This window comes from Rhipicephalus microplus, chromosome 5 (assembly GCF_043290135.1).
Source record: "Rhipicephalus microplus isolate Deutch F79 chromosome 5, USDA_Rmic, whole genome shotgun sequence".
NCBI lineage: Eukaryota > Metazoa > Arthropoda > Arachnida > Ixodida > Ixodidae > Rhipicephalus > Rhipicephalus microplus.
In genome coordinates, this window is record NC_134704.1 from 33,373,552 (window position 1) to 33,384,882 (window position 11,331).

Below are 11,331 nucleotides of genomic sequence, written 5' to 3' on the forward strand. Positions count from 1 at the left end.
CTGAAGGTACTGAGAACAGGCCGAGCGCGAGTCCGTCAGGATAGTGCGTGAGGCAGGGTGAGAGGCGGCCAAAGCTATGGCAACCTCTTCAGCGTGCGTTACTGTGTCTGCTCGAAAGGAGAGGCCATCTACGTGTTTGCCCTCTGTAATCACGGCAGCCGTGAAGTGACCCGAGGAGGAGGGACCCGAGACGTCCACGTAGAAAACACCAGGACGATCGGAGTGTCGCGTATGAAGGGCCGCGGCGCGTGCTAGTCTACGGCCAGGATGGAGGTCAGGGTTCATATTACGGGGTAGAGGTTCCACCCATAGCTTTTGACGCCAGAGCTCTGGTACCGGCTGCAGAGGGTCTTGGTCAGATATCGGGTTAAGGCCAAGTCTGTGTAGAAGACGGCGCCCTGAAGGCGTCTGCGACAGTCGATTGATTTGGTTAACGCGATGAGCTTCGCGCATCTCTGCAAAGGTGTTGTGTACCCCCAGAGCCGTGAATCGGCTGTTGGAAGTTGCAATAGGTAGGTCCAGAGCGCGTTTGTATACTGAACGAAGAAGGACGTCCAGCTGGTGCTCGTGTCGACGACGCAGGCGAAGGTAAGGCAAGGCGTAGAGGACGCGACTGGTGACAAACGCGTGGGCCAATCGGAGGGACTGAGACCCGCGGAGGCCGCCGCGCTTGTTAGAAACTCGCCGTATCATGCGGCTCACCTGTTCGCTAGTGCGTCTGAGGCCTGCTATTGTGCCCTTTGGATCCAAGGACGATGTGAGGTGAAGGCCAAGAACCCGAATATTTTGCACTGACGGGACGGGCCCGGACGGAAGAAAAATTTGAGGCGGCGGTAGCGGAGAGACTGAAAGAAGAGCCGATTTAGCTGGAGAGCACTCCAGGCCGCATGAACCTGCGTAGGTGTCCACCAGAAGGGCAGCCTTTTGCAGGCGTTCTTCGATTTGCGCTAAGGAGCCGGTGTTGGTCCAGATTGTGATATCGTCCGCATATAATGCGTGTTATATTCCCTCGACCTCGCTTAGAAGAGAGGGGAGGTTCATCATCGCCAGGTTAAAAAGCAGAGGAGACAGAACTGCCCCTTGAGGTGTACCCCGCGTGCCTAATAAGTACGGGCCGTGTTCGGTAGAATTAAGGCGAATGAAGGCGGTGCGATGTGATAGAAAGGCGCGAATGTAGTTGAAAGTCTTCTGCCCGCAGTTTGTGGTAGACAGGTTAGTGAGTATAGTGCTGTGTTTGACGTTGTCGAACGCCCCGCGGAGATCGAGAGCGAGCACGGCTTTATCGTTATGGCGCATAGTAGTCGGCTCTATGATATCGTGTTGAAGCTGGAGCAGGACGTCCTGCGCCGACAGATGCGGGCGAAAGCCAAACATCGTGTCGGCAAAGGTGCTCCTGGCCTCCAAGTAGGCTGAAAGGCGTTCGCGAACCATGGTTTCCATGAGTTTGCCTGCGCAAGACGTAAGTGAGATGGGTCTCAGTGCCTCAATACTAACGGACTTTGCCGATTTGGGAATGAATGTCACGACCGATGTGGTCCATTACGTTGGAAGCGGAGAGCCGTCCCATATCGAATTTATAAGCTGGAGTAGCGAGAGGTGTGCTTGGTCGGGAAGATTTGCCAGGAGCGATACTGTGATTCCGTCGCGTCCAGGGGCCGTGCCCCGTCGCATTTTCGTGAGTGCAAATCGTAAATCAGAAAGCGTGTATGGGGCGTCGAGGTCGGTGTTAGGGGCGCCGGAATACGTATATGCTGGGCCTGCGGGATCAATTGTGCGGCAGATGTAGCGGTCACAAAGTTCTCGCGCGAGTTCATCCGTAGTGCCCTGAAATGCATGCAGAACACGGTGGAGCTGGCGTTGCGTTTCTCCCCTGGTGGTGGAGGGATCGAGAAGGCTTCTAAAGAGTCGCCACGCACTCTTAGAGCTCATCTGTTTTGCAGCCTTCGAACAGGTGTCTGCCCAGTTAGCATCGGAAAGTTGTGCGGAGTATGCGGCCGCCTCTGCAGTGAGCGCCTCAATGCGAGCGCGAAGTTTCCGATTAAGTTTGTTGCGTTTCCAGCGCCTTATGAGCCCGCGGCGAGCGTGCCAAAGATGTAGGAGGTGTGGATCGATTGCAGGAGTCAAATTAGAGGTTGCAAGGGTGCGAGTGTTCGCTTGTTTCATATGAAGAGCGTATGATGCCCACGCTGCATATTCGGTCGAGGAGAGGCCGGCGGGGAATGGTTGCATTCTGAACTGAGTCCAATCGGTGAGACGGGCTTGGCCCCAGTGTTGGCGCATTTTCTGCCGCGGTGTGAACGAAATGCGGAGTAAAAAGTGATCGCTGCCTAGGTTTTCGCCTAAATTTTCCCATGTAGCATCGCGGATGTGACGGGTGAGGGAGAGGTCGGGGCATGTGTCTCGCGTGACCGAGTTGCCGGAACGTGTGGGTTGTGCCGGATCGGTAAGAAGCGTCAGGCTCAGCGAGGAAATGAGCTCCTTGAGCTCTCTGCCCCGGGCCTTCTCGTAGTGGTAACCCCAGTGAGGGCTGGGGGCATTAAAGTCCCCGACAATCACCAGTGGTTGTCGGGCCGCTATACGCAGTGCCCGATGGAAGAGATGCGCAAACGAAGCCCTCGCAAGGCGAGGGGGACAGTACACGTTTAAGATATGTATTGATGGTTGGCCCCTCCGCTGAGACAGCACTGATATCATGCAGTAGTCGTAAGGAAGATCCAGATCGAGGTCGATCTGTATCGCCGTGTAAGCTTTATGCACGAGGAGGCATGTGGTGGTGCCGCCTACATAGGAGCAGTATCCAGAAAGGGATGGAGCAGGGCCAGATTCTTGGAGCGCCAAGACGGCCGGCTGAGAGCCAAGTGAGCTGAGGAAAAGGGAAAGATGTGAACGCTTTCGCCTGTTCCCGAAGCCTCCAGGGTTCCACTGTATGATCTCGAATTTAGACGCAATGTTTGAACGGGACGTACGATTGGTAGCCATCGTGACTGTCCTAGGTTTTATATTTGGTCCTCCATGTCCCGCTCGGAATCCTCAGAGGCAGGGAGGGGCACGGAGGCCGGATTGTCCGACGGCGGGGTGGTGGTAGCCACCTTACGACGACGCCGTGGAGCTGTACCCTCACTGCTCACCGAGCAGGAGCGGGAACGCGATGCCTTGGGTTGAAACTGGGTGATTGCCCAGGCTTGAATAGCCTGGGTAACCTCTACTACTATGCGTTGGACCGAGAAGCTGGTGAGGAGGTGATTAATCGAAGCTTCGACGCGCGTGAGGCGTTCCTCTACGCGCGGGGTGTGCTCTTCGCTAGGGAGAGTTTCGTTAGCGGGCAAGAGAACCTGAGGTGCCCCAGGAGCCTCAAGAGCTTCTGGAGTAGATGTAGCACCGGTTCCGAGTGCTGGAGTACACATGGCTGCTTGAACCGGCGGTTTAATGGGAGTGGACTTAGCGCGAGGACTAAGCTTGGACATAGCTGGCGTAGCCGCCTGGACAGATGAGGCAATACCGGATGGCCTTGCAGTACACTGTTGTTGGGGTTGAAGTCGCTTATTTAAGAGTTCGAGTTGTTTAGTTAAAAGAGAATTTTGCTTTTGAAGTGCCGCAACTTGCTGGCGAAGGGCCGCAAGTTCGGGAGAAGGAGGATCGACAGAAGGGGATGAGAGAGGCTTAGAAGCAGCTTTCCCTGCCCAACTGCTCACCTGAGGTACCGCCGCTGGTGCTTCGAGCGGTGGGAATGCTTGAGAGTCGGCGTGGAGTGGTGGAGCCGAATGATGCAGGTTTGTGCTGCTGTCTGGCTGTGACGAACATGAGGTGGTCCCTCGAGGAGATGTTGAGGGCTGCTTGCGTTTCCGATATTTTCGGTATTTTGCCGTGCAGCCACTGGTCCCAGTCTCATGGGCGCCGTGGCAGAGGAGGCACTTGGGGTGGCAGTCGTGGGCATTGAGACCTGCAGGTGCGGGGGTTCCACATTTGGCACACTGGGTTGGAGCGGCGTGAGGGCACTGAGGTGGTCGATGACCGATGGTACCGCACTTGGTGCATACAGGGACCGTTTTCTTATAGGCGCGGATATACGTCGCCACGCAGTGGTAGAAGAGGAAGCGGGGTAACTTCGTGCCCTCGAAAGTCACCACCGCCGCCGCGGAATCTCCGAGTTTGCGGACCGCAAGGATAGTACCTTGAGGCCAATACAGTTCAGACTTTATCTTTTCCGGGCTTTCAGCAGGGTTTACATTGATGACGCCCTTGCATGTATCCCCTGGTGCCTTGGCGTGGCCTCTAACGGGCAGCTGCTGATCCCCCACTTGCAGCTGGAAGTCCCCGAAGAGTCGCTGTGCCATAGGCAAAATGGTGGTGCTACAGACCAAGATGTTCTGTTCCCAGATTGGCCACACTTGAATTTGCGTGGTAGTCCGGTCGCCGAGGTAGCTGCGGATGGCGTCGCCCGCGCGATCGGCCGGGACAAATGTGCGTAGCTCGCAGGGAACGCGAGGTTTCAGCACTACGATGTAGTCGTCGCGAGAGAGGCGAGGAGTTTGACGCGGACGCCACTTGCGTTGCTTCGCTGGCTGCGAGGACGGAGCAGAGGTAGGCACACCGCCGGAGGGATGGCGCGCCGGCGTTCCTTGCAAGGCTGGGGAATGGTGGCCCGCCGTGGCGTCTCGTTGTTGTTGAGACGCAGACTTCGATTTCACTTGCTTGCGTTGCCACAGTTTCACCATGTCGTCGAGGTATTCATCTTCTGATGGCATAGTGTTTTCGGAGGATGAAATCTCCATGGACAGCATTTGGCTTGAGGTAGGATCATAGCCCGTAACCACGTTAGCGGCCGCCATCGCCGGGCTGAGAGCCCTTAGCGAGGCGGCGTTGTAGCCGGGAGTGAAGGACGTCCCTCAAGTTGTCAAAACTGGACCCACCTGGACGAAGGTGTTGTCTAGGCGAAGCGGAGAACTTGGCGGTGACGATAAATCCAAGTTTCAGGGGTACCAAGGTGGATGTCCGCAGAAATAGCAGAAAATCTACGGAGGCGATGTGGAGTGCGTCCGTCACCATCGAGCGCTCGCAGCGCCCCCCAGAAAGAGACACACAACACACAACCTAAACGTGACAACAAGGGTTGGCGAACAAGAAACACGGTGTTTTATAACAATACCATATATATGTGTGAGGAAGGAAAAAAATTGTACGACATACTATGCGGTGTATATAGTACGTCCAGGACGGTACAGAGAAGAAGATCCCCATAACACAAACATGGCGCTACTTGTGTCTTCTTCTCTCTCCTGTCCAGAGTGCGTATAGACACAGGGTACTATGGATAACCAACAAGCCCACCGTGCAACCTCAATTGGAATACCGCATACGTTGGTGTTGCAGTCAGTTGAAAGTTTGCACACGTCCCAGTTCGTTCTTGACGTGTTCCTGTCTTTTTTTTAGCACACCAGTATACCATGGACTCGTGGAGAGGTACAGCACAACATTTAACCTTGTATAACACAGTATTGCTCGAGGAACGTGGGAAATGAAGTGAGGAGGAGGTAAGAGGGTAGATCATAGCATAAATATGCATGGTATACGGCCTTTTTTTTTACGGATAGGAAGATTTCCTCCTTTTAGGCTGTTGCACGAGAGTACAATAGCCGACGTCACAACTTCGGCAGTGCATTTTTTGGAGGGTCACGTACACTAAGAACAGTCCAGAGAGGACTATGGCGGTGCCCAGGGAGCCTTGAGTAAAAAGGTCTATAGTATAGGAAATGAAGTTATGGTGAGGAGGAGGAAAAGTAAAACATGAATAGCCATGCATGAATAGTGTTACGTCAAAGTTCCGTCAAAGAAGAGTAGCAAACACTTTATTGCTACATCGTGCCGCAAGTACGGCGGTAAAGAAAGAAGGTATACGGGTCACGTGACTACTGGGCAGCTCTTGGCTGGCCGTTTTTGTCAACAGCATGTGGCAACATATCGCACACATGAGAAATAGTAAGCATAGCAAGGGGTTGGGAAAAGCAGTGAGGCTGAGGAAGAGGTGAAGGTCTCAATCTCCGCCATTTCCTTAGTCATCGCACCACTAACGCGGAGCTGCACCAAAATTATTTCCAAAAAGTCAGGCTCGTGAACTATAGCCGTTGACGTCATTCATGCCGCAACCGTGGCCACAACCTTAAGAGATATACGGCACTAAACGAACGTGCGTCATACTCCTTTTTTCCCCTTATACTTGTAGGGGGTTTTAAGGCTGCTCGGCCCAGAACCCCGCAGAGAAGACGCGGGGCCAGACCAGGAACCTGGTTTAAGCCCCAGCATGGCGAAACTGCCCGCTGCCAGTACTGCCAGCGACTGATGATGATGATGATCATGAACCTTCAGCTTCAGCCAGCCACTGCCGCGTGTCATGAGCGCACCCACGATTGTCGTCCTCCTCTTCCTTCTAGAATCCGCAGACTCGCAGCCACCCCTCCCATACATTATACTGGGGGCGGCGTAAGTGCTTTGCCTTCGATTTATTTTTTCGTTACGAAATTTTGTTGCAGAAGATGCAGTGAAAAAGCTTCAAATGCAGTCAAACAGATATGCATTAAAATTTTTCTAAGGGAGCTTACCTTCCACCCTCCCTTGTTTACTCCAATGACAGTAACACGCTGAAAGAATTTAGATGTGCTCTGCAATTTATTACATTTATTGTAAAGACAACACGATTGATGCTTCGCTTTGCGGTAACTGCCACGACACATGGCGAGCAGGATCTGTCAAAACAGCGCATGGGAGTGCCTGAAGTCGGGGCGCAGCGGAAACACACAGAGCATCTCTAAGCATATTTTCCGCCGAACATAGGTGAATTGTTCATTGAGCACAGATGTACACACGAGCAGTTTACAGCCACTAGCAGGTGGTAATCGCGTCGCGTGATGTGGTATCGTTGGACTGACGCCATAGGTCACTTGAGATCCGTCCCACCCGATGTGGTATCGATCACGTTGGTCGCGTTCGCTACGTCAAGGGCTCCAAGGTGCGTCTTCGTCGACGCCCCATCGACAGTGTCGCCGGAGTCTGCAGCTTCGGTCGGCGCTCGAGTCACGACGTCGGCGAGCACCTGCTGCTGGCGGTGGTGACGGGTCTTCATCGTCGACGAAGAGGGCTGTCGGGGCGACCGCGACGTCGAGTATTCGAGGACCATTCGTGTGAGCGCGAGCGCGACCGCCGAGCCGACCGTGAGCAGGACGAGCAGGAAGCAGATGAGTGCCCTCAGGTCCTTCTGCGCCCGGTTCTGCTGCAGAGTTTGCAACACCTGCGAGATGCTGGTACCAGCTGGCTGACGCACGTGAGTCGTCCAGGGGGCCTGGTACGGAGGGGGTGACGACCAGGCCTCCATTTTGCTTCTTTTGCTTTCTTCACTCGCTATTGTAATAGGGTATACGTTATGATGATGATGTCCTCTTGCTGATGGGGCTCACCCACAAAAGGGGCGGTGGTGAAGCCCCAGCTGTTGATAGTGCCACGTGCGTTATTTTGAGACACTCGATTTACGCCAGTGCTGTACAGAACGCCGTTCCAAGGAACGATGTTTCAGTAACTATAGCTCTTTTTGGGATCAATGGAAGAACACTACCGTGCTATCGTGGAACGTGGAACGCCACCGGAACTGTAACAGTAACTCGTTACGTTTACGAAGGAACGGCAGCGGGAATGGTGCTACTTCCGTAGACGTTCGAAGGCACTGAATGGTGCACATAAGCGGCACATCATGTATAGACAACAGGGCGGATGGGAGACAGCGGGTGGTGTAAAGAAATGTACCGCTTGCTTGCCGCGTTACTGTGGAGCAAGGCATCCGCCAGGCGCGCAGGGAAGAGCGCCAAGCAGAGACCGACCACGTCCGAGAGGAACGGCTATTTTATTTTTTAAACGGTACTATTATGCTCGATGTTTTTCAGTTGTTGTTGTTGTTCTCCTATTGTATCATGCATCATGCACCGGCACGTGCTCCCTGCGTCTTGTTCATCTTCTTCCTCTTCGCTCCCAGAAAACGTGCGTCGATTAGACCGGCGTTCTGAGTATGCAGCAACTGTGATGCGTGAGAGAACTATAGTACAGAGAAATATAAGTAAGATACAAAGAAAACAACAGAAACTCTTGGTGCAAAAATATTGCCGGTGAGGGGAGATTCGAACCTGCACATCCACGACCCGGCCGGAGGTCAGCGTCATAACCACTCGACTGCCTGGTTTGCGTCTTTTTTTTTTCTTTTATGCTATTTGTTGAACATATGTACAAAACCTGGAAGCAATTGAATGCAGACAGAGAACTAACATATTAATTATGCTCGTATCACGGCGCGATTAACAAGACATAGCACTGAAGAATTCGCAATCTACTATAGAGCGAATACATCAAGTAACAGCCTTTTCCAATTCCACACTATACAGCGGTAAAAATCAACACCTCACCTCGCATACGTATATTATTCTGATTGTCTTTCAGTAGGACTGAAAGCTGGGCCAGTTGGTGACAGTACTTGAATGTCATCTCAAGACAGAAGTTTCGCACAACTTTATTTGTAATCTGTCCATCGTGATTACGGTGTGGCAGACGAGTGGGAGAGGGAAGACAGAATGACCAGATACAATGAAATTACAAAACATTATAGATTACAGAGGGGCATATTCCCGCCCCCTCACCCGAAATTAACAAAAAGACAGCCTGTCGAATGGCGGCAGTTACAAACTAGGACATATCCGAATCCTGCACTATCGCACATTATATATCCTGATATATACAAAACGGACAGGTGCAAGCGTTGCGGCTCCAGAGCCACTCTGGAGCATATGTTATGGGGATGTATAGGGATTAGTACTCATAACAAGTATGCGGCCTCTGCTGACAGCCTTCGCGCGCGCTGGGAAGCCGTAATGCTCAGTTCCGTCCTCGAAGACCAAATGTGGGCCGTCCAGCGGGCCGAGGAAGCCGCCAGGATTCAAGGACTCCTGGCCGTAACATAGGCGGGGCCAATCGCCCACCCCATCTACTCACCGTACTCTGAATAAAGTTCTTTCCTCCTCCTCCTCCTGTCCATCGTCTCCCTACCGTAAGCGCATCGCCAAGACAAGCTAATTTTACATTGAAATGATGAGATATTCCAATTCAGTTACAGGAGCAAGCCACGTGCCGGGGTGAAAAAGGGTGTCCAAGCCCTAGCCCCTTCCCCCCGCTTCTTCAAGGTTCTGATGGATAGGGGTGTTTTACCGAATATAAATAATGAAAATAGATGTTTCTTCTAGACTTGTAGTCACAATACTTTCAGCAAGTGCCCCGTTGCAGCGCGCTCTCAAACGAGGCTGCGCGAAAATCACCGCACTGTTTATCTGGGTGGGTCACCTCGGCAGCGCGGCGGCGGTGGTGGTGGCTGTGCGGGGACGCACGTTTTGCAAGCGGCAACAAAAACGATAACCGCTGCCCCGAACCGCCGCGATGGAAGCATATCGTTCGTACGCGGTACGGTGCATTGCAACCATGGCACGCAAGTGGGCATGTGATGACGCGGAAATTTTTGTATGTTCCGCGGGCATCTGTATTAAGCGGATAAATGCCAATAAATTAACAGATAAAAATTTTGAAACTGCCATATTGGATTTTTTTGCAAACCGATTTTTTCGCATCGTTTCTTCAAAGCTTGGTTATATATATATATATATATATATATATATATATATATATATATATATATATATATAGGGAAAGTAGAGTACGACGCACGTTGGTTTTGCACGGTATATTCTGACCGACGTTCCGGCTGGTGGACCAGCCTTTGTCAAAGTAGGGGGTTACTTTGACAAAGGCTGGTCCACCAGCCGAAACGTCGGTCAGAATGTACCGTGCAAAACCAACGTGCGTCGTACTCTATTTTCCCTTATTCTACCGGGGCCAACGTTACTTCCTTGCTGAAACTATATATATATATATATATATATATATATATATATATATATATATATATATATATATGATCCTGCCCACGGCAAGTTATCTTTTCACCCACTTTTCTTTCTTCTCATTTACAATACAATTGGCCTAACTGATTGATATGTGGGGTTTAACGTCCCAAAACCACCATATGATTATGAGAGATGCCGTAGTGGAGGGCTCCGGAAATTTTGACCACCTGGGGTTCTTTAACGAGCACCCAAATCTGAGCACACGGGCCTACAACATTTCCGCCTCCATCGGAAATGCAGCCGCCGCAGCCGGGATTTGAACCCACGACCTGCGGGTCAGCAGCCGAGTACCTTAGCCACTAGACCACCGCGGCGGGGCGCAATTGGCCTAATAACTTCCCCTATACCTTCCTTGGTATTATTGTCTGTTAGATCTCATTAATATTGTGTAAAAGACGAAAAACGAGCCCTTAAGTATACACTTATTTCCCTCACACACACACACACACACACACGTATATATATATATATATATATATATATATATATACGTGTGTGTGTGTGATATATATATATATATATATATATATATATATATATATATATATATATATATATATATATATATATATATATATACGTGTGTGTGTGTGTGTAATGAAGCCTTGGATACAACAGCCATGCATGTGCTCTTCTGTCCGCTCTTGTGCATTCTTAATCATGCTGTACCACTAAGTCAATTATGCAGTCTTCCAAATAGTCTGAACACAACGCATGGGATCCCTGCATGCATACCCCCCCCCCCCCTTCTTTTTCTCTTCAAATCGAGGTGATCACTTTATACCATGTAGAGGAATACTGGCGCCAACCTGATAGCCCTAGCTGTAATCATGCTCAATGTATGGATTACAATATCTAGGTCAGTCAACCACGTTGCTTATGTCCACTAATGATATGGAATCATCGGAAAATATAAAATTGCAAGTATTATACCTTAGTATAAATATTTCTCTTAATAGAGTTAAAATAACGTACCGCCTTTTATAAGCACTTATATATGTCTTATCTATCAATCTCCCCCCCCCCTCCCCCCCCGCCCCCGTTTTATTTCAACCAGACATGAAAAAGAATGGGCAAACTACAGTATTCGAACATATTGCTGAGGGTGTTTCCCTGGTGCAGTGGCGTGGCGGGCTGGCGAATTTTCTACGTTCGACATGTATCGTCGGGGCTGTGCTTGTATGGATGCATGTGCCACACGCGAACCGCAACAATCTCCCTTTCCCTTTCTTCTGGCTTTGCTTGTGTTCCCAGACCCAGTAATCGGAGCTCTGGTTTGCAAGACAACGAGGCGAGAAAAGTATTGCTTCGGAAGCAATGATACGTGTGTATACACAAGCAGCAC